The 22976-nt window shown below is 36.1% G+C and overlaps 1 protein-coding gene across 1 annotated transcript in view; it reads right to left on the bottom strand.

Moving 5' to 3' along the window:
* Positions 1 to 22976, bottom strand: part of LOC141252676 (multidrug and toxin extrusion protein 2-like) — a 577502-nt gene that overhangs the window by 431609 nt on the left and 122917 nt on the right. The gene's annotated exons all lie outside the window — the stretch shown is intronic.

Below are 22976 nucleotides of genomic sequence, written 5' to 3'. Positions count from 1 at the left end.
CACACTGCTACAAGCTGAAATATTTTTTCAGAGCTAGATGCAGAAAAAATTATATTGAATTTGCAACCTGGTGGAGGTTAGTATAGATGGACTAATAGAACAAGTCCCACACACTGCTACAAGCCGAAATATTTTTTCAGAGCTAGATGCAGAAAAAATTATATTGAATTTGCAACCTGGTGGAGGTTAGTATAGATGGACTAATAGAACAAGTCCCACACACTGCTACAAGCCGAAATATTTTTTCAGAGCTAGATGCAGATAAAAATTATATTGAATTTGCAACCTGGTGGAGGTTAGTATAGATGGACTAATAGAACAAGTCCCACACACTGCTACAAGCCGAAATATTTTTTCAGAGCTAGATGCAGAAAAAAATTATATTGAATTTGCAACCTGGTGGAGGTTAGTATAGATGGACTAATAGAACAAGTCCCACACACTGCTACAAGCCGAAATATTTTTTCAGAGCTAGATGCAGAAAAAAATTATATTGAATTTACAAACAGGTGGAGTTTAGTATAGATGGACTAATAGAACAAGTCCCACACACTGCTGCAAGCCGAAATATTTTTTCAGAGTTAGATGCAGAAAAAAATTATATTGAATTTGCAACCTGGTGGAGGTAAGTATAGATGGACTAATAGAACAAGTCCCACACACTGCTACAAGCCGAAATATTTTTTCAGAGCTAGATGCAGAAAAAAATTATATTGAATTTGCAACCTGGTGGAGGTTAGTGTAGATGGACTAATAGAACAAGACCCACACACTGCTACAAGCCGAAATATTTTTTCAGAGCTAGATGCAGAAAAAATTATATTGAATTTGCAACCTGGTGGAGGTTAGTATAGATGGACTAATAGAACAAGTCCCACACACTGCTACAAGCCGAAATATTTTTTCAGAGCTAGATGCAGATAAAAATTATATTGAATTTGCAACCTGGTGGAGGTTAGTATAGATGGACTAATAGAACAAGTCCCACACACTGCTACAAGCCGAAATATTTTTTCAGAGCTAGATGCAGAAAAAAATTATATTGAATTTGCAACCTGGTGGAGGTTAGTATAGATGGACTAATAGAACAAGTCACACACACTGCTACAAGCCGAAATATTTTTTCAGAGCTAGATGCAGAAAAAAATTATATTGAATTTGCAACCGGGTGGAGGTTAGTATAGATGGACTAATAGAACAAGTCCCACACACTGCTACAAGCCGAAATATTTTTTCAGAGCTAGATGCAGAAAAAAATTATATTGAATTTGCAACCTGGTGGAGGTTAGTGTAGATGGATTAATAGAACAAGTGCCACACACTGCTACAAGCCGAAATATTTTTTCAGAGCTAGATGCAGAAAAAATTATATTGAATTTGCAACCTGGTGGAGGTTAGTATAGATGGACTAATAGAACAAGTCCCACACACTGCTACAAGCCGAAATATTTTTTCAGAGCTAGATGCAGATAAAAATTATATTGAATTTACAACCTGGTGGAGGTTAGTATAGATGGACTAATAGAACAAGTCCCACACACTGCTACAAGCCGAAATATTTTTTCAGAGCTAGATGCAGAAAAAAATTATATTGAATTTGCAACCTGGTGGAGGTTAGTATAGATGGACTAATAGAACAAGTCCCACACACTGCTACAAGCCGAAATATTTTTTCAGAGCTAGATGCAGAAAAAAATTATACTGAATTTACAAACAGGTGGAGGTTAGTATAGATGGACTAATAGAACAAGTCCCACACACTGCTGCAAGCCGAAATATTTTTTCAGAGTTAGATGCAGAAAAAAATTATATTGAATTTGCAACCTGGTGGAGGTTTGTATAGATGGACTAATAGAACAAGTCCCACACACTGCTACAAGCCGAAATATTTTTTCATAGCTACATGCAGAAAAAATTATATTTAATTTGCAACCTGGTGGAGGTTAGTATAGATGGACTAATAGAACAAGTCCCACACACTGCTACAAGCCGAAATATTTTTTCAGAGCTAGATGCAGAAAAAAATTATATTGAATTTGCAACCTGGTGGAGGTTAGTATAGATGGACTAATAGAACAAGTCCCACACACTGCTACAAGCCGAAATATTTTTTCAGAGCTAGATGCAGAAAAAAATTATATTGAATTTGCAACCTGGTGGAGGTTAGTATAGATGGACTAATAGAACAAGTCCCACACACTGCTACAAGCCGAAATATTTTTTCAGAGCTAGATGCAGAAAAAATTATATTGACTTTGCAACCTGGTGGAGGTTAGTATAGATGGACTAATAGAACAAGTCCCACACACTGCTACAAGCCGAAATATTTTTTCAGAGCTAGATGCAGAAAAAAATTATATTGAATTTGCAACCTGGTGGAGGTTAGTATAGATGGACTAATAGAACAAGTCCCACACACTGCTACAAGCCGAAATATTTTTTCAGAGCTAGATGCAGAAAAAATTATATTGACTTTGCAACCTGGTGGAGGTTAGTATAGATGGACTAATAGAACAAGTCCCACACACTGCTACAGGCCGAAATATTTTTTTAGAGCTAGATGCAGAAAAAATTATATTGACTTTGCAACCTGGTGGAGGTTAGTATAGATGGACTAATAGAACAAGTCCCACACACTGCTACAAGCCGAAATGTTTTTCAGAGCTAGATGCAGAAAAAATGATATTGAATTTGCAACCTGGTGGAGGTTAGTATAGATGGACTAATAGAACAGGTCCCACACACTGCTAAAAGCCAAAATATTTTTTCAGAGCTAGATGCAGATAAAAATTATACTGAATTTGCAACCTGGTGGAGGTTAGTATAGATGGACTAATAGAACAAGTCCCACACACTGCTACAAGCCGAAATATTTTTTCAGAGCTAGATGCAGAAAAAAATTATTTTGAATTTACAAACAGGTGGAGGTTAGTATAGATGGACTAATAGAACAAGTCCCACACACTGCTACAAGCCGAAATATTTTTTCAGAGCTAGATGCAGAAAAAATTATATTGAATTTGCAACCTGGTGGAGGTTAGTATAGATGGACTAATAGAACAAGTCCCACACACTGCTACAAGCCGAAATATTTTTTCAGAGCTAGATGCAGAAAAAAATTATATTGAATTTGCAACCTGGTGGAGGTTAGTATAGAATGACTAATAGAACAAGTCCCACACACTGCTACTAGCCGAAATATTTTTTCAGAGCTAGATGGAGAAAAAAATTATATTGAATTTGCAACCTGGTGGAGGTTAGTATAGATGGACTAATAGAACAAGTCCCACACACTGCTACAAGCCGAAATATTTTTTCAGAGCTAGATGCAGAAAAAATTATATTGACTTTGCAACCTGGTGGAGGTTAGTATAGATGGACTAATAGAACAAGTCCCACACACTGCTACAAGCCGAAATATTTTTTCAGACCTAGATGCAGAAAAAATTATATTGACTTTGCAACCTGGTGGAGGCTAGTATAGATGGACTAATAGAACAAGTCCCAAACACTGCTACAAGCCAAAATATTTTTTCAGAGCTAGATGCAGAAAAAAATTATATTGAATTTGCAACCTGTTGGAGGTTAGTATAGATGGACTAATAGAACAAGTCCCACACACTGCTACAAGCCGAAATATTTTTTCAGAGCTAGATGCAGAAAAAAATTATATTGAATTTGCAACCGGGTGGAGGTTAGTATAGATGGACTAATAGAACAAGTACCACACACTGCTACAAGCCGAAATATTTTTTCAGAGCTAGATGCAGAAAAAAATTATATTGAATTTGCAACCTGGTGGAGGTTAGTGTAGATGGACTAATAGAACAAGTCCCACACACTGCTACAAGCCGAAATATTTTTTCAGAGCTAGATGCAGAAAAAATTATATTGAATTTGCAACTTGGTGGAGGTTAGTATAGATGGACTAATAGAACAAGTCCCACACACTGCTACAAGCCAAAATATTTTTTCAGAGCTAGATGCAAATAAAAATTATATTGAATTTGCAACCTGGTGGAGGCTAGTATAGATGGACTAATAGAACAAGTCCCACACACTGCTACAAGCCAAAATATTTTTTCAGAGCTAGATGCAGAAAAAAATTATATTGAATTTGCAACCTGGTGGAGGTTAGTATAGATGGACTAATAGAACAAGTCCCACACACTGCTACAAGCCGAAATATTTTTTCAGAGCTAGATGCAGAAAAAATTATATTGAATTTGCAACCTGGTGGAGGTTAGTATAGATGGACTAATAAAACAAGTCCCACACACTGCTACAAGCCGAAATATTTTTTCAGACATAGATGCAGAAAAAATTATATTGACTTTGCAACCTGGTGGAGGCTAGTATAGATGGACTAATAGAACAAGTCCCAAACACTGCTACAAGCCAAAATATTTTTTCAGAGAAAGATGCAGAAAAAAATTATATTGAATTTGCAACCTGGTGGAGGTTAGTATAGATGGACTAATAGAACAAGTCCCACACACTGCTACAAGCCGAAATATTTTTTCAGAGCTAGATGCAGAAAAAAATTATATTGAATTTGCAACCGGGTGGAGGTTAGTATAGATGGACTAATAGAACAAGTACCACACACTGCTACAAGCCGAAATATTTTTTCAGAGCTAGATGCAGAAAAAAATTATATTGAATTTGCAACCTGGTGGAGGTTAGTGTAGATGGACTAATAGAACAAGTCCCACACACTGCTACAAGCCGAAATATTTTTTCAGAGCTAGATGCAGAAAAAAATTATATTGAATTTGCAACCTGGTGGAGGTTAGTATAGATGGACTAATAGAACAAGTCCCACACACTGCTACAAGCCAAAATATTTTTTCAGAGCTAGATGCAAATAAAAATTATATTGAATTTGCAACCTGGTGGAGGTTAGTATAGATGGACTAATAGAACAAGTCCCACACACTGCTACAAGCCGAAATATTTTTTCAGAGCTAGATGCAGAAAAAAATTATATTGAATTTGCAACCGGGTGGAGGTTAGTATAGATGGACTAATAGAACAAGTACCACACACTGCTACAAGCCGAAATATTTTTTCAGAGTTAGATGCAGAAAAAAATTATATTGAATTTGCAACCTGGTGGAGATTATTATAGATGGACTAATAGAACAAGTCCCACACACTGCTACAAGCCGAAATATTGTTTCAGAGCTAGATGCAGAAAAAAATTATATTGAATTTGCAACCTGGTGGAGGTTAGTATAGATGGACTAATAGAACAAGTCCCACACACTGCTACAAGCCGAAATATTTTTTCAGAGCTAGATGCAGAAAAAAATTATATTGAATTTGCAACCTGGTACAGGTTAGTATAGATGGACTAATAGAACAAGTCCCACACACTGCTACAAGCCGAAATATTTTTTCAGAGCTAGATGCAGAAAAAATTATATTGAATTTGCAACCTGGTGGAGGTTAGTATAGATGGACTAATAGAACAAGTCCCACACACTGCTACAAGCCGAAATATTTTTTCAGAGCTAGATGCAGATAAAAATTATATTGAATTTACAACCTGGTGGAGGTTAGTATAGATGGACTAATAGAACAAGTCCCACACACTGCTACAAGCCGAAATATTTTTTCAGAGCTAGATGCAGAAAAAAATTATATTGAATTTGCAACCTGGTGGAGGTTAGTATAGATGGACTAATAGAACAAGTCCCACACACTGCTACAAGCCGAAATATTTTTTCAGAGCTAGATGCAGAAAAAAATTATACTGAATTTACAAACAGGTGGAGGTTAGTATAGATGGACTAATAGAACAAGTCCCACACACTGCTGCAAGCCGAAATATTTTTTCAGAGTTAGATGCAGAAAAAAATTATATTGAATTTGCAACCTGGTGGAGGTTTGTATAGATGGACTAATAGAACAAGTCCCACACACTGCTACAAGCCGAAATATTTTTTCAGAGCTAGATGCAGAAAAAATTATATTTAATTTGCAACCTGGTGGAGGTTAGTATAGATGGACTAATAGAACAAGTCCCACACACTGCTACAAGCCGAAATATTTTTTCAGAGCTAGATGCAGAAAAAAATTATATTGAATTTGCAACCTGGTGGAGGTTAGTATAGATGGACTAATAGAACAAGTCCCACACACTGCTACAAGCCGAAATATTTTTTCAGAGCTAGATGCAGAAAAAAATTATATTGAATTTGCAACCTGGTGGAGGTTAGTATAGATGGACTAATAGAACAAGTCCCACACACTGCTACAAGCCGAAATATTTTTTCAGAGCTAGATGCAGAAAAAATTATATTGACTTTGCAACCTGGTGGAGGTTAGTATAGATGGACTAATAGAACAAGTCCCACACACTGCTACAAGCCGAAATATTTTTTCAGAGCTAGATGCAGAAAAAAATTATATTGAATTTGCAACCTGGTGGAGGTTAGTATAGATGGACTAATAGAACAAGTCCCACACACTGCTACAAGCCGAAATATTTTTTCAGAGCTAGATGCAGAAAAAATTATATTGACTTTGCAACCTGGTGGAGGTTAGTATAGATGGACTAATAGAACAAGTCCCACACACTGCTACAGGCCGAAATATTTTTTTAGAGCTAGATGCAGAAAAAATTATATTGACTTTGCAACCTGGTGGAGGTTAGTATAGATGGACTAATAGAACAAGTCCCACACACTGCTACAAGCCGAAATGTTTTTCAGAGCTAGATGCAGAAAAAATGATATTGAATTTGCAACCTGGTGGAGGTTAGTATAGATGGACTAATAGAACAGGTCCCACACACTGCTAAAAGCCAAAATATTTTTTCAGAGCTAGATGCAGATAAAAATTATACTGAATTTGCAACCTGGTGGAGGTTAGTATAGATGGACTAATAGAACAAGTCCCACACACTGCTACAAGCCGAAATATTTTTTCAGAGCTAGATGCAGAAAAAAATTATTTTGAATTTACAAACAGGTGGAGGTTAGTATAGATGGACTAATAGAACAAGTCCCACACACTGCTACAAGCCGAAATATTTTTTCAGAGCTAGATGCAGAAAAAATTATATTGAATTTGCAACCTGGTGGAGGTTAGTATAGATGGACTAATAGAACAAGTCCCACACACTGCTACAAGCCGAAATATTTTTTCAGAGCTAGATGCAGAAAAAAATTATATTGAATTTGCAACCTGGTGGAGGTTAGTATAGAATGACTAATAGAACAAGTCCCACACACTGCTACTAGCCGAAATATTTTTTCAGAGCTAGATGGAGAAAAAAATTATATTGAATTTGCAACCTGGTGGAGGTTAGTATAGATGGACTAATAGAACAAGTCCCACACACTGCTACAAGCCGAAATATTTTTTCAGAGCTAGATGCAGAAAAAATTATATTGACTTTGCAACCTGGTGGAGGTTAGTATAGATGGACTAATAGAACAAGTCCCACACACTGCTACAAGCCGAAATATTTTTTCAGACCTAGATGCAGAAAAAATTATATTGACTTTGCAACCTGGTGGAGGCTAGTATAGATGGACTAATAGAACAAGTCCCAAACACTGCTACAAGCCAAAATATTTTTTCAGAGCTAGATGCAGAAAAAAATTATATTGAATTTGCAACCTGTTGGAGGTTAGTATAGATGGACTAATAGAACAAGTCCCACACACTGCTACAAGCCGAAATATTTTTTCAGAGCTAGATGCAGAAAAAAATTATATTGAATTTGCAACCGGGTGGAGGTTAGTATAGATGGACTAATAGAACAAGTACCACACACTGCTACAAGCCGAAATATTTTTTCAGAGCTAGATGCAGAAAAAAATTATATTGAATTTGCAACCTGGTGGAGGTTAGTGTAGATGGACTAATAGAACAAGTCCCACACACTGCTACAAGCCGAAATATTTTTTCAGAGCTAGATGCAGAAAAAATTATATTGAATTTGCAACTTGGTGGAGGTTAGTATAGATGGACTAATAGAACAAGTCCCACACACTGCTACAAGCCAAAATATTTTTTCAGAGCTAGATGCAAATAAAAATTATATTGAATTTGCAACCTGGTGGAGGCTAGTATAGATGGACTAATAGAACAAGTCCCACACACTGCTACAAGCCAAAATATTTTTTCAGAGCTAGATGCAGAAAAAAATTATATTGAATTTGCAACCTGGTGGAGGTTAGTATAGATGGACTAATAGAACAAGTCCCACACACTGCTACAAGCCGAAATATTTTTTCAGAGCTAGATGCAGAAAAAATTATATTGAATTTGCAACCTGGTGGAGGTTAGTATAGATGGACTAATAAAACAAGTCCCACACACTGCTACAAGCCGAAATATTTTTTCAGACATAGATGCAGAAAAAATTATATTGACTTTGCAACCTGGTGGATGCTAGTATAGATGGACTAATAGAACAAGTCCCAAACACTGCTACAAGCCAAAATATTTTTTCAGAGCTAGATGCAAATAAAAATTATATTGAATTTGCAACCTGGTGGAGGTTAGTATAGATGGACTAATAGAACAAGTCCCACACACTGCTACAAGCCGAAATATTTTTTCAGAGCTAGATGCAGAAAAAAATTATATTGAATTTGCAACCGGGTGGAGGTTAGTATAGATGGACTAATAGAACAAGTACCACACACTGCTACAAGCCGAAATATTTTTTCAGAGTTAGATGCAGAAAAAAATTATATTGAATTTGCAACCTGGTGGAGATTATTATAGATGGACTAATAGAACAAGTCCCACACACTGCTACAAGCCGAAATATTGTTTCAGAGCTAGATGCAGAAAAAAATTATATTGAATTTGCAACCTGGTGGAGGTTAGTATAGATGGACTAATAGAACAAGTCCCACACACTGCTACAAGCCGAAATATTTTTTCAGAGCTAGATGCAGAAAAAAATTATATTGAATTTGCAACCTGGTACAGGTTAGTATAGATGGACTAATAGAACAAGTCCCACACACTGCTACAAGCCGAAATATTTTTTCAGAGCTAGATGCAGAAAAAATTATATTGAATTTGCAACCTGGTGGAGGTTAGTATAGATGGACTAATAGAACAAGTCCCACACACTGCTACAAGCCGAAATATTTTTTCAGAGCTAGATGCAGATAAAAATTATATTGAATTTACAACCTGGTGGAGGTTAGTATAGATGGACTAATAGAACAAGTCCCACACACTGCTACAAGCCGAAATATTTTTTCAGAGCTAGATGCAGAAAAAAATTATATTGAATTTGCAACCTGGTGGAGGTTAGTATAGATGGACTAATAGAACAAGTCCCACACACTGCTACAAGCCGAAATATTTTTTCAGAGCTAGATGCAGAAAAAAATTATACTGAATTTACAAACAGGTGGAGGTTAGTATAGATGGACTAATAGAACAAGTCCCACACACTGCTGCAAGCCGAAATATTTTTTCAGAGTTAGATGCAGAAAAAAATTATATTGAATTTGCAACCTGGTGGAGGTTTGTATAGATGGACTAATAGAACAAGTCCCACACACTGCTACAAGCCGAAATATTTTTTCAGAGCTAGATGCAGAAAAAATTATATTTAATTTGCAACCTGGTGGAGGTTAGTATAGATGGACTAATAGAACAAGTCCCACACACTGCTACAAGCCGAAATATTTTTTCAGAGCTAGATGCAGAAAAAAATTATATTGAATTTGCAACCTGGTGGAGGTTAGTATAGATGGACTAATAGAACAAGTCCCACACACTGCTACAAGCCGAAATATTTTTTCAGAGCTAGATGCAGAAAAAAATTATATTGAATTTGCAACCTGGTGGAGGTTAGTATAGATGGACTAATAGAACAAGTCCCACACACTGCTACAAGCCGAAATATTTTTTCAGAGCTAGATGCAGAAAAAATTATATTGACTTTGCAACCTGGTGGAGGTTAGTATAGATGGACTAATAGAACAAGTCCCACACACTGCTACAAGCCGAAATATTTTTTCAGAGCTAGATGCAGAAAAAAATTATATTGAATTTGCAACCTGGTGGAGGTTAGTATAGATGGACTAATAGAACAAGTCCCACACACTGCTACAAGCCGAAATATTTTTTCAGAGCTAGATGCAGAAAAAATTATATTGACTTTGCAACCTGGTGGAGGTTAGTATAGATGGACTAATAGAACAAGTCCCACACACTGCTACAGGCCGAAATATTTTTTTAGAGCTAGATGCAGAAAAAATTATATTGACTTTGCAACCTGGTGGAGGTTAGTATAGATGGACTAATAGAACAAGTCCCACACACTGCTACAAGCCGAAATGTTTTTCAGAGCTAGATGCAGAAAAAATGATATTGAATTTGCAACCTGGTGGAGGTTAGTATAGATGGACTAATAGAACAGGTCCCACACACTGCTAAAAGCCAAAATATTTTTTCAGAGCTAGATGCAGATAAAAATTATACTGAATTTGCAACCTGGTGGAGGTTAGTATAGATGGACTAATAGAACAAGTCCCACACACTGCTACAAGCCGAAATATTTTTTCAGAGCTAGATGCAGAAAAAAATTATTTTGAATTTACAAACAGGTGGAGGTTAGTATAGATGGACTAATAGAACAAGTCCCACACACTGCTACAAGCCGAAATATTTTTTCAGAGCTAGATGCAGAAAAAATTATATTGAATTTGCAACCTGGTGGAGGTTAGTATAGATGGACTAATAGAACAAGTCCCACACACTGCTACAAGCCGAAATATTTTTTCAGAGCTAGATGCAGAAAAAAATTATATTGAATTTGCAACCTGGTGGAGGTTAGTATAGAATGACTAATAGAACAAGTCCCACACACTGCTACTAGCCGAAATATTTTTTCAGAGCTAGATGGAGAAAAAAATTATATTGAATTTGCAACCTGGTGGAGGTTAGTATAGATGGACTAATAGAACAAGTCCCACACACTGCTACAAGCCGAAATATTTTTTCAGAGCTAGATGCAGAAAAAATTATATTGACTTTGCAACCTGGTGGAGGTTAGTATAGATGGACTAATAGAACAAGTCCCACACACTGCTACAAGCCGAAATATTTTTTCAGACCTAGATGCAGAAAAAATTATATTGACTTTGCAACCTGGTGGAGGCTAGTATAGATGGACTAATAGAACAAGTCCCAAACACTGCTACAAGCCAAAATATTTTTTCAGAGCTAGATGCAGAAAAAAATTATATTGAATTTGCAACCTGTTGGAGGTTAGTATAGATGGACTAATAGAACAAGTCCCACACACTGCTACAAGCCGAAATATTTTTTCAGAGCTAGATGCAGAAAAAAATTATATTGAATTTGCAACCGGGTGGAGGTTAGTATAGATGGACTAATAGAACAAGTACCACACACTGCTACAAGCCGAAATATTTTTTCAGAGCTAGATGCAGAAAAAAATTATATTGAATTTGCAACCTGGTGGAGGTTAGTGTAGATGGACTAATAGAACAAGTCCCACACACTGCTACAAGCCGAAATATTTTTTCAGAGCTAGATGCAGAAAAAATTATATTGAATTTGCAACTTGGTGGAGGTTAGTATAGATGGACTAATAGAACAAGTCCCACACACTGCTACAAGCCAAAATATTTTTTCAGAGCTAGATGCAAATAAAAATTATATTGAATTTGCAACCTGGTGGAGGCTAGTATAGATGGACTAATAGAACAAGTCCCACACACTGCTACAAGCCAAAATATTTTTTCAGAGCTAGATGCAGAAAAAAATTATATTGAATTTGCAACCTGGTGGAGGTTAGTATAGATGGACTAATAGAACAAGTCCCACACACTGCTACAAGCCGAAATATTTTTTCAGAGCTAGATGCAGAAAAAATTATATTGAATTTGCAACCTGGTGGAGGTTAGTATAGATGGACTAATAAAACAAGTCCCACACACTGCTACAAGCCGAAATATTTTTTCAGACATAGATGCAGAAAAAATTATATTGACTTTGCAACCTGGTGGATGCTAGTATAGATGGACTAATAGAACAAGTCCCAAACACTGCTACAAGCCAAAATATTTTTTCAGAGAAAGATGCAGAAAAAAATTATATTGAATTTGCAACCTGGTGGAGGTTAGTATAGATGGACTAATAGAACAAGTCCCACACACTGCTACAAGCCGAAATATTTTTTCAGAGCTAGATGCAGAAAAAAATTATATTGAATTTGCAACCGGGTGGAGGTTAGTATAGATGGACTAATAGAACAAGTACCACACACTGCTACAAGCCGAAATATTTTTTCAGAGCTAGATGCAGAAAAAAATTATATTGAATTTGCAACCTGGTGGAGGTTAGTGTAGATGGACTAATAGAACAAGTCCCACACACTGCTACAAGCCGAAATATTTTTTCAGAGCTAGATGCAGAAAAAAATTATATTGAATTTGCAACCTGGTGGAGGTTAGTATAGATGGACTAATAGAACAAGTCCCACACACTGCTACAAGCCAAAATATTTTTTCAGAGCTAGATGCAAATAAAAATTATATTGAATTTGCAACCTGGTGGAGGTTAGTATAGATGGACTAATAGAACAAGTCCCACACACTGCTACAAGCCGAAATATTTTTTCAGAGCTAGATGCAGAAAAAAATTATATTGAATTTGCAACCGGGTGGAGGTTAGTATAGATGGACTAATAGAACAAGTACCACACACTGCTACAAGCCGAAATATTTTTTCAGAGTTAGATGCAGAAAAAAATTATATTGAATTTGCAACCTGGTGGAGATTATTATAGATGGACTAATAGAACAAGTCCCACACACTGCTACAAGCCGAAATATTGTTTCAGAGCTAGATGCAGAAAAAAATTATATTGAATTTGCAACCTGGTGGAGGTTAGTATAGATGGACTAATAGAACAAGTCCCACACACTGCTACAAGCCGAAATATTTTTTCAGAGCTAGATGCAGAAAAAAATTATATTGAATTTGCAACCTGGTACAGGTTAGTATAGATGGACTAATAGAACAAGTCCCACACACTGCTACAATCCGAAATATTTTTTCAGAGCTAGATGCAGAAAAAATTATATTGACTTTGCAACCTGGTGGAGGTTAGTATAGATGGACAAATAGAACAAGTCCCACACACTGCTACAAGCCGAAATATTTTTTCAGACCTAGATGCAGAAAAAATTATATTGACTTTGCAACCTGGTGGAGGCTAGTATAGATGGACTAATAGAACAAGTCCCAAACACTGCTACAAGCCAAAATATTTTTTCAGAGCTAGATGCAGAAAAAAATTATATTGAATTTGCAACCTGTTGGAGGTTAGTATAGATGGACTAATAGAACAAGTCCCACACACTGCTACAAGCCGAAATATTTTTTCAGAGCTAGATGCAGAAAAAAATTATATTGAATTTACAAACAGGTGGAGGTTAGTATATATGGAGTAATAGAACAAGTCCCACACACTGCTACAAGCCGAAATATTTTTTCAGAGCTAGATGCAGAAAAAAATTATATTGAATTTGCAACCTGGTGGAGGTTAGTATAGATGGACTAATAGAACAAGTCCAACACACTGCTACAAGCCGAAATATTTTTTCAGAGCTAGATGCAGAAAAAATTATATTGAATTTGCAACTTGGTGGAGGTTAGTATAGATGGACTAATAGAACAAGTCCCACACACTGCTACAAGCCAAAATATTTTTTCAGAGCTAGATGCAAATAAAAATTATATTGAATTTGCAACCTGGTGGAGGCTAGTATAGATGGACTAATAGAACAAGTCCCACACACTGCTACAAGCCAAAATATTTTTTCAGAGCTAGATGCAGAAAAAAATTATATTGAATTTGCAACCTGGTGGAGGTTAGTATAGATGGACTAATAGAACAAGTCCCACACACTGCTACAAGCCGAAATATTTTTTCAGAGCTAGATGCAGAAAAAATTATATTGAATTTGCAACCTGGTGGAGGTTAGTATAGATGGACTAATAGAACAAGTCCCACACACTGCTACAAGCCGAAATATTTTTTCAGAGCTAGATGCAGAAAAAAATTATATTGAATTTGCAACCTGGTGGAGGTTAGTATAGAATGACTAATAGAACAAGTCCCACACACTGCTACTAGCCGAAATATTTTTTCAGAGCTAGATGGAGAAAAAAATTATATTGAATTTGCAACCTGGTGGAGGTTAGTATAGATGGACTAATAGAACAAGTACCACACACTGCTACAAGCCGAAATATTTTTTCAGAGTTAGATGCAGAAAAAAATTATATTGAATTTGCAACCTGGTGGAGATTATTATAGATGGACTAATAGAACAAGTCCCACACACTGCTACAAGCCGAAATATTGTTTCAGAGCTAGATGCAGAAAAAAATTATATTGAATTTGCAACCTGGTGGAGGTTAGTATAGATGGACTAATAGAACAAGTCCCACACACTGCTACAAGCCGAAATATTTTTTCAGAGCTAGATGCAGAAAAAAATTATATTGAATTTGCAACCTGGTACAGGTTAGTATAGATGGACTAATAGAACAAGTCCCACACACTGCTACAATCCGAAATATTTTTTCAGAGCTAGATGCAGAAAAAATTATATTGACTTTGCAACCTGGTGGAGGTTAGTATAGATGGACAAATAGAACAAGTCCCACACACTGCTACAAGCCAAAATATTTTTTCAGACCTAGATGCAGAAAAAATTATATTGACTTTGCAACCTGGTGGAGGCTAGTATAGATGGACTAATAGAACAAGTCCCAAACACTGCTACAAGCCAAAATATTTTTTCAGAGCTAGATGCAGAAAAAAATTATATTGAATTTGCAACCTGTTGGAGGTTAGTATAGATGGACTAATAGAACAAGTCCCACACACTTCTACAAGCGGAAATATTTTTTCAGAGCTAGATGCAGAAAAAAATTATATTGAATTTGCAACCGGGTGGAGGTTAGTATAGATGGACTAATAGAACAAGTCCCACACACTGCTACAAGCCGAAATATTTTTTCAGAGCTAGATGCAGAAAAAAATTATATTGAATTTGCAACCTGGTGGAGGTTAGTGTAGATGGACTAATAGAACAAGTCCCACACACTGCTACAAGCCGAAATATTTTTTCAGAGCTAGATGCAGAAAAAAATTATATTGAATTTGCAACCTGGTGGAGGTTAGTATAGATGGACTAATAGAACAAGTCCCACACACTGCTACAAGCCAAAATATTTTTTCAGAGCTAGATGCAAATAAAAATTATATTGAATTTGCAACCTGGTGGAGGTTAGTATAGATGGACTAATAGAACAAGTCCCACACACTGCTACAAGCCGAAATATTTTTTCAGAGCTAGATGCAGAAAAAAATGATATTGAATTTGCAACCGGGTGGAGGTTAGTATAGATGGACTAATAGAACAAGTCCCACACACTGCTACAAGCCGAAATATTTTTTCAGAGTTAGATGCAGAAAAAAATTATATTGAATTTGCAACCTGGTGGAGGTTATTATAGATGGACTAATAGAACAAGTCCCACACACTGCTACAAGCCGAAATATTGTTTCAGAGCTAGATGCAGAAAAAAATTATATTGAATTTGCAACCTGGTGGAGGTTAGTATAGATGGACTAATAGAACAAGTCCCACACACTGCTACAAGCCGAAATATTTTTTCAGAGCTAGATGCAGAAAAAAATTATATTGAATTTGCAACCTGGTACAGGTTAGTATAGATGGACTAATAGAACAAGTCCCACACACTGCTACAATCCGAAATATTTTTTCAGAGCTAGATGCAGAAAAAATTATATTGACTTTGCAACCTGGTGGAGGTTAGTATAGATGGACAAATAGAACAAGTCCCACACACTGCTACAAGCCGAAATATTTTTTCAGACCTAGATGCAGAAAAAATTATATTGACTTTGCAACCTGGTGGAGGCTAGTATAGATGGACTAATAGAACAAGTCCCAAACACTGCTACAAGCCAAAATATTTTTTCAGAGCTAGATGCAGAAAAAAATTATATTGAATTTGCAACCTGTTGGAGGTTAGTATAGATGGACTAATAGAACAAGTCCCACACACTTCTACAAGCGGAAATATTTTTTCAGAGCTAGATGCAGAAAAAAATTATATTGAATTTGCAACCGGGTGGAGGTTAGTATAGATGGACTAATAGAACAAGTCCCACACACTGCTACAAGCGAAAATATTTTTTCAGAGCTAGATGCAGAAAAAATTATATTGACTTTGCAACCTGGTGGAGGTTAGTATAGATGGACTAATAGAACAAGTCCCACACACTGCTACAAACCGAAATATTTTTTCAGACCTAGATGCAGAAAAAATTATATTGACTTTGCAACCTGGTGGAGGCTAGTATAGATGGACTAATAGAACAAGTCCCAAACACTGCTACAAGCCAAAATATTTTTTCAGATCTAGATGCAGAAAAAAATTATATTGAATTTGCAACCTGTTGGAGGTTAGTATAGATGGACTAATAGAACAAGTCCCACACACTGCTACAAGCCGAAATATTTTTTCAGAGCTAGATGCAGAAAAAAATTATATTGAATTTGCAACCGGGTGGAGGTTAGTATAGATGGACTAATAAAACAAGTACCACACACTGCTACAAGCCGAAATATTTTTTCAGAGCTAGATGCAGAAAAAAATTATATTGAATTTGCAACCTGGTGGTGGTTAGTGTAGATGGACTAATAGAACAAGTCCCACACACTGCTACAAGCCGAAATATTTTTTCAGAGCTAGATGAAGAAAAAATTATATTGAATTTGCAACCTGGTGGAGGTTAGTATAGATGGACTAATAGAACAAGTCCCACACACTGCTACAAGCCGAAATATTTTTTCAGAGCTAGATGCAGAAAAAAATTATATTGAATTTGCAACCTGGTGGAGGTTAGTATAGATGGACTAATAGAACAAGTCCCACACACTGCTACAAGCCGAAATATTTTTTCAGAGCTAGATGCAGAAAAAAATTATATTGAATTTACAAACAGGTGGAGGTTAGTATATATGGAGTAATAGAACAAGTCCCACACACTGCTACAAGCCGAAATATTTTTTCAGAGCTAGATGCAGAAAAAAATTATATTGAATTTGCAACCTGGTGGAGGTTAGTATAGATGGACTAATAGAACAAGTCCAACACACTGCTACAAGCCGAAATATTTTTTCAGAGCTAGATGCAGAAAAAATTATATTGACTTTGCAACCTGGTGGAGGTTAGTATAGATGGACTAATAGAACAAATCCCACACACTGCTACAAGCCGAAATATTTTTTCAGACCTAGATGCAGAAAAAATTATACTGACTTTGCAACCTGGTGGAGGCTAGTATAGATGGACTAATAGAACAAGTCCCAAACACTGCTACAAGCCAAAATATTTTTTCAGAGCTAGATGCAGAAAAAAATTATATGAATTTGCAACCTGTTGGAGGTTAGTATAGATGGACTAATAGAACAAGTCCCACACACTGCTACAAGCCGAAATATTTTTTCAGAGCTAGATGCAGAAAAAAATTATATTGAATTTGCAACCGGGTGGAGGTTAGTATAGATGGACGAATAGAACAAGTCCCACACACTGCTACAAGCCGAAATATTTTTTCAGAGCTGGATGCAGAAAAAAATTATATTGAATTTGCAACCTGGTGGAGGTTAGTGTAGATGGACTAATAGAACAAGTCCCACACACTGCTACAAGCCGAAATATTTTTTCAGAGCTAGATGCAGAAAAATTATATTGAATTTGCAACCTGGTGGAGGTTAGTATAGATGGACTAATAGAACAAGTCCCACACATTGCTACAAGCCGAAATATTTTTTCAGAGCTAGATGCAGATAAAAATTATATTGAATTTGCAACCTGGTGGAGGTTAGTATAGATGGACTAATAGAACAAGTCCCACACACTGCTACAAGCCGAAATATTTTTTCAGAGCTAGATGCAGAAAAAAATTATATTGAATTTGCAACCTGGTGGAGGTTAGTATAGATGGACTAATAGAACAAGTCCCACACACTGCTACAAGCCGAAATATTTTTTCAGAGCTAGATGCAGAAAAAAATTATATTGATTTTACAAACAGGTGTAGGTTAGTATAGATGGACTAATAGAACAAGTCCCACACACTGCTACAAGACGAAATATTTTTTCAGAGCTAGATGCAGAAAAAAATTATATTGAATTTGCAACCTGGTGGAGGTTAGTATAGATGGACTAATAGAACAAGTCCCACACACTGCTACAAGCCGAAATATTTCTTCAGAGCTAGATGCAGAAAAAATTATATTGAATTTGCAACCTGGTGGAGGTTAGTATAGATGGACTAATAGAACAAGTCCCACACACTGCTACAAGCCAAAATATTTTTTCAGAGCTAGATGCAGAAAAAAATTATATTGAATTTGCAACCTGGTGGAGGTTAGTATAGATGGACTAACAGAACAAGTCCCACACACTGCTACAAGCCGAAATATTTTTTCAGAGCTAGATGCAGAAAAAAATTATATTGAATTTGCAACCTGGTGGAGGTTAGTATAGATGGACTAATAGAACAAGTCCCACACACTGCTACAAGCCGAAATATTTTTTCAGAGCTAGATGCAGATAAAAATTATATTTAATTTGCAACCTGGTGGAGGTTAGTATAGATGGACTAATAGAACAAGTCCCACACACTGCTACAAGCCGAAATATTTTTTCAGAGCTAGATGCAGAAAAAAATTATATTGAATTTGCAACCTGGTGGAGGTTAGTATAGATGGACTAATAGAACAAGTCCCACACACTGCTACAAGCCGAAATATTTTTTCAGAGCTAGATGCAGAAAAAAATTATATTGAATTTACAAACAGGTGGAGGTTAGTATAGATGGACTAATAGAACAAGTCTCACACACTGCTACAAGCCGAAATATTTTTTCAGTTAGATGCAGAAAAAAATTATATTGAATTTGCAACCTGGTGGAGGTTAGTATAGATGGACTAATAGAACAAGTCCCACACACTGCTACAAGCCGAAATATTTTTTCAGAGCTAGATGCAGAAAAAATTATATTGAATTTGCAACCTGGTGGAGGTTAGTATAGATGGACTAATAGAACAAGTCCCACACACTGCTACAAGCCGAAATATTTTTTCAGAGCTAGCTGCAGAAAAAAATTATATTGAATTTACAAACAGGTGGAGGTTAGTATAGATGGACTAATAGAACAAGTCCCACACACTGCTACAAGCCGAAATATTTTTTCAGAGTTAGATGCAGAAAAAAATTATATTGAATTTGCAACCTAGTGGAGGTTAGTATAGATATACTAATAGAACAAGTCCCACACACTGCTACAAGCCGAAATATTTTTTCAGAGCTAGATGCAGAAAAAATTATATTGAATTTGCAACCTGGTGGAGGTTAGTATAGATGGACTAATAGAACAAGTCCCACACACTGCTACAAGCCGAAATATTTTTTCAGAGATAGATGCAGAAAAAAATTATGTTGAATTTGCAACCTGGTGGAGGTTAGTATAGATGGACTAATAGACCAAGTCCCACACACTGCTACAAGCCGAAATATTTTTTCAGAGCTAGATGCAGAAAAAAATTATATTGAATTTGCAACCTGGTGGAGGTTAGTATAGATGGACTAATAGAACAAGTCCCACACACTGCTACAAGCCGAAATATTTTTTCAGAGCTAGATGCAGATAAAAATTATATTGAATTTGCAACCTGGTGGAGGTTAGTATAGATGGACTAATAGAACAAGTCCCACACACTGCTACAAGCCGAAATATGTTTTCAGAGCTAGATGCAGAAAAAAATTATATTGAATTTGCAACCTGGTGGAGGTTAGTATAGATGGACTAATAGAACAAGTCCCACACACTGCTACAAGCCGAAATATTTTTTCAGAGCTAGATGCAGAAAAAAATTATATTGAATTTACAAACAGGTGGAGGTTAGTATAGATGGACTAATAGAACAAGTCCCACACACTGCTACAAGCCAAAATATTTTTTCAGAGTTAGATGCAGAAAAAAAATTATTGAATTTGCAACCTGGTGGAGGTTAGTATAGATGGACTAATAGAACAAGTCCCACACACTGCTACAAGCCGAAATATTTTTTCAGAGCTAGATGCAGAAAAAATTATATTGAATTTGCAACCTGGTGGAGGTTAGTATAGATGGACTAATAGAACAAGTCCCACACACTGCTACAAGCCGAAATATTTTTTCAGAGCTAGATGCAGAAAAAAATTATATTGAATTTGCAACCTGGTGGAGGTTAGTATAGATGGACTAATAGAACAAGTCCCACACACTGCTACAAGCCGAAATATTTTTTCAGAGCTAGATGCAGAAAAAAATTATATTGAATTTGCAACCTGGTGTAGGTTAGCATAGATGGACTAATAGAACAAGTCCCACACACTGCTACAAGCCGAAATATTTTTTCAGAGCTAGATGCAGAAAAAATTATATTGACTTTGCAACCTGGTGGAGGTTAGTATAGATGGACTAATAGAACAAGTCCCACACACTGCTACAAGCCGAAATATTTTTTCAGAGCTAGATGCAGAAAAAATTATATTGACTTTGCAACCTGGTGGAGGCTAGTATAGATTGACTAACAGAACAAGTCCCACACACTGCTACAAGCCAAAATATTTTTTCAGAGCTAGATGCAGAAAAAAATTATATTGAATTTGCAACCTGTTGGAGGTTAGTATAGATGGACTAATAGAACAAGTCCCACACACTGCTACAAGCCGAAATATTTTTTCAGAGCTAGATGCAGAAAAAAATTATATTGAATTTGCAACCGGGTGGAGGTTAGTATAGATGGACTAATAGAACAAGTCCCACACACTGCTACAAGCCGAAATATTTTTTCAGAGCTAGATGCAGAAAAAAATTATATTGAATTTGCAACCTGGTGGAGGTTAGTATAGATGGACTAATAGAACAAGTCCCACACACTGCTACAAGCCGAAATATTTTTTCAGAGCTAGATGCAGATAAAAATTATATTTAATTTGCAACCTGGTGGAGGTTAGTATAGATGGACTAATAGAACAAGTCCCACACACTGCTACAAGCCGAAATATTTTTTCAGAGCTAGATGCAGAAAAAAATTATATTGAATTTGCAACCTGGTGGAGGTTAGTATAGATGGACTAATAGAACAAGTCCCACACACTGCTACAAGCCGAAATATTTTTTCAGAGCTAGATGCAGAAAAAAATTATATTGAATTTACAAACAGGTGAAGGTTAGAATAGATGGACTAATAGAACAAGTCCCACACACTGCTACAAGCTGAAATATTTTTTCAGAGTTAGATGCAGAAAAAAATTATATTGAATTTGCAACCTGGTGGAGGTTAGTATAGATGGACTAATAGAACGAGTCCCACACACTGCTACAAGCCGAAATATTTTTTCAGAGCTAGATGCAGATAAAAATTATATTGAATTTGCAACCTGGTGGAGGTTAGTATAGATGGACTAATAGAACAAATCCCACACATTGCTACAAGCCGAAATATTTTTTCAGAGCTAGATGCAGAAAAAAATTATATTGAATTTGCAACCTGGTGGAGGTTAGTATAGATGGACTAATAGAACAAGTCCCACACACTGCTACAAGCCAAAATATTTTTTCAGAGCTAGATGCAGAAAAAAATTATATTGAATTTACAAACAGGTGGAGGTTAGTATAGATGGACTAATAGAACAAGTCCCACACACTGCTACAAGCCGAAATATTTTTTCAGAGCTAGATGCAGAAAAAAATTATATTGAATTTGCAACCTGGTGGAGGTTAGTATAGATGGACTAATAGAACAAGTCCCACACACTGCTACAAGCCGAAATATTTTTTCAGAGCTAGATGCAGAAAAAAATTATATTGAATTTACAAACAGGTGGAGGTTAGAATAGATGGACTAATAGAACAAGTCCCACACACTGCTACAAGCCGAAATATTTTTTCAGAGTTAGATGCAGAAAAAAATTATATTGAATTTGCAACCTGGTGAAGGTTAGTATAGATGGACTAATAGAACAATTCCCACACACTGCTACAAGCCGAAATATTTTTTCAGAGCTAGATGCAGAAAAAATTGTATTGAATTTGCAACCTGGTGGAGGTTAGTATAGATGGACTAATAGAACAAGTCCCACACACTGCTACAAGCCGAAATATTTTTTCAGAGCTAGATGCAGAAAAAAATTATATTGAATTTACAAACAGGTGGAGGTTAGTATAGATGGACTAATAGAACAAGTCCCACACACTGCTACAAGCCGAAATATTTTTTCAGAGTTAGATGCAGAAAAAAATTATATTGAATTTGCAACCTGGTGGAGGTTAGTATAGATGGACTAATAGAACAAGTCCCACACACTGCTACAAGCCGAAATATTTTTTCAGAGCTAGATGCAGAAAAAATTATATTGACTTTGCAACCTGGTGGAGGTTAGTATAGATGGACTAATAGAACAAGTCCCACACACTGCTACAAGCCGAAATATTTTTTCAGAGCTAGATGCAGAACAAATTATATTGACCTTGCAACCTGGTGGAGGCTAGTATAGATGGACTAATAGAACAAGTCCCACACACTGCTAAAAGCCAAAATATTTTTTCAGAGCTAGATGCAGAAAAAAATTATATTGAATTTGCAACCTGTTGGAGGTTAGTATAGATGGACTAATAGAACAAGTCCCACACACTGCTACAAGCCGAAATATTTTTTCAGAGCTAGATGCAGAAAAAAATTATATTGAATTTGCAACCTGGTGGAGTTAGTATAGATGGACAAATAGAACAAGTCCCACACACTGCTACAAGCCAAAATATTTTTTCAGAGCTAGATGCAGAAAAAAATTATATT

The sequence above is a fragment of the Phyllobates terribilis genome, unplaced genomic scaffold (genome assembly GCF_046119375.1).
Source record: "Phyllobates terribilis strain yellow unplaced genomic scaffold, ASM4611937v1 Scaffold_2__4_contigs__length_985480577, whole genome shotgun sequence".
NCBI classification, from domain to species: domain Eukaryota; kingdom Metazoa; phylum Chordata; class Amphibia; order Anura; family Dendrobatidae; genus Phyllobates; species Phyllobates terribilis.
The sequence above is the reverse complement of the archived record's forward strand: the minus strand, read 5'-3'. Positions and strand labels throughout refer to the sequence as shown.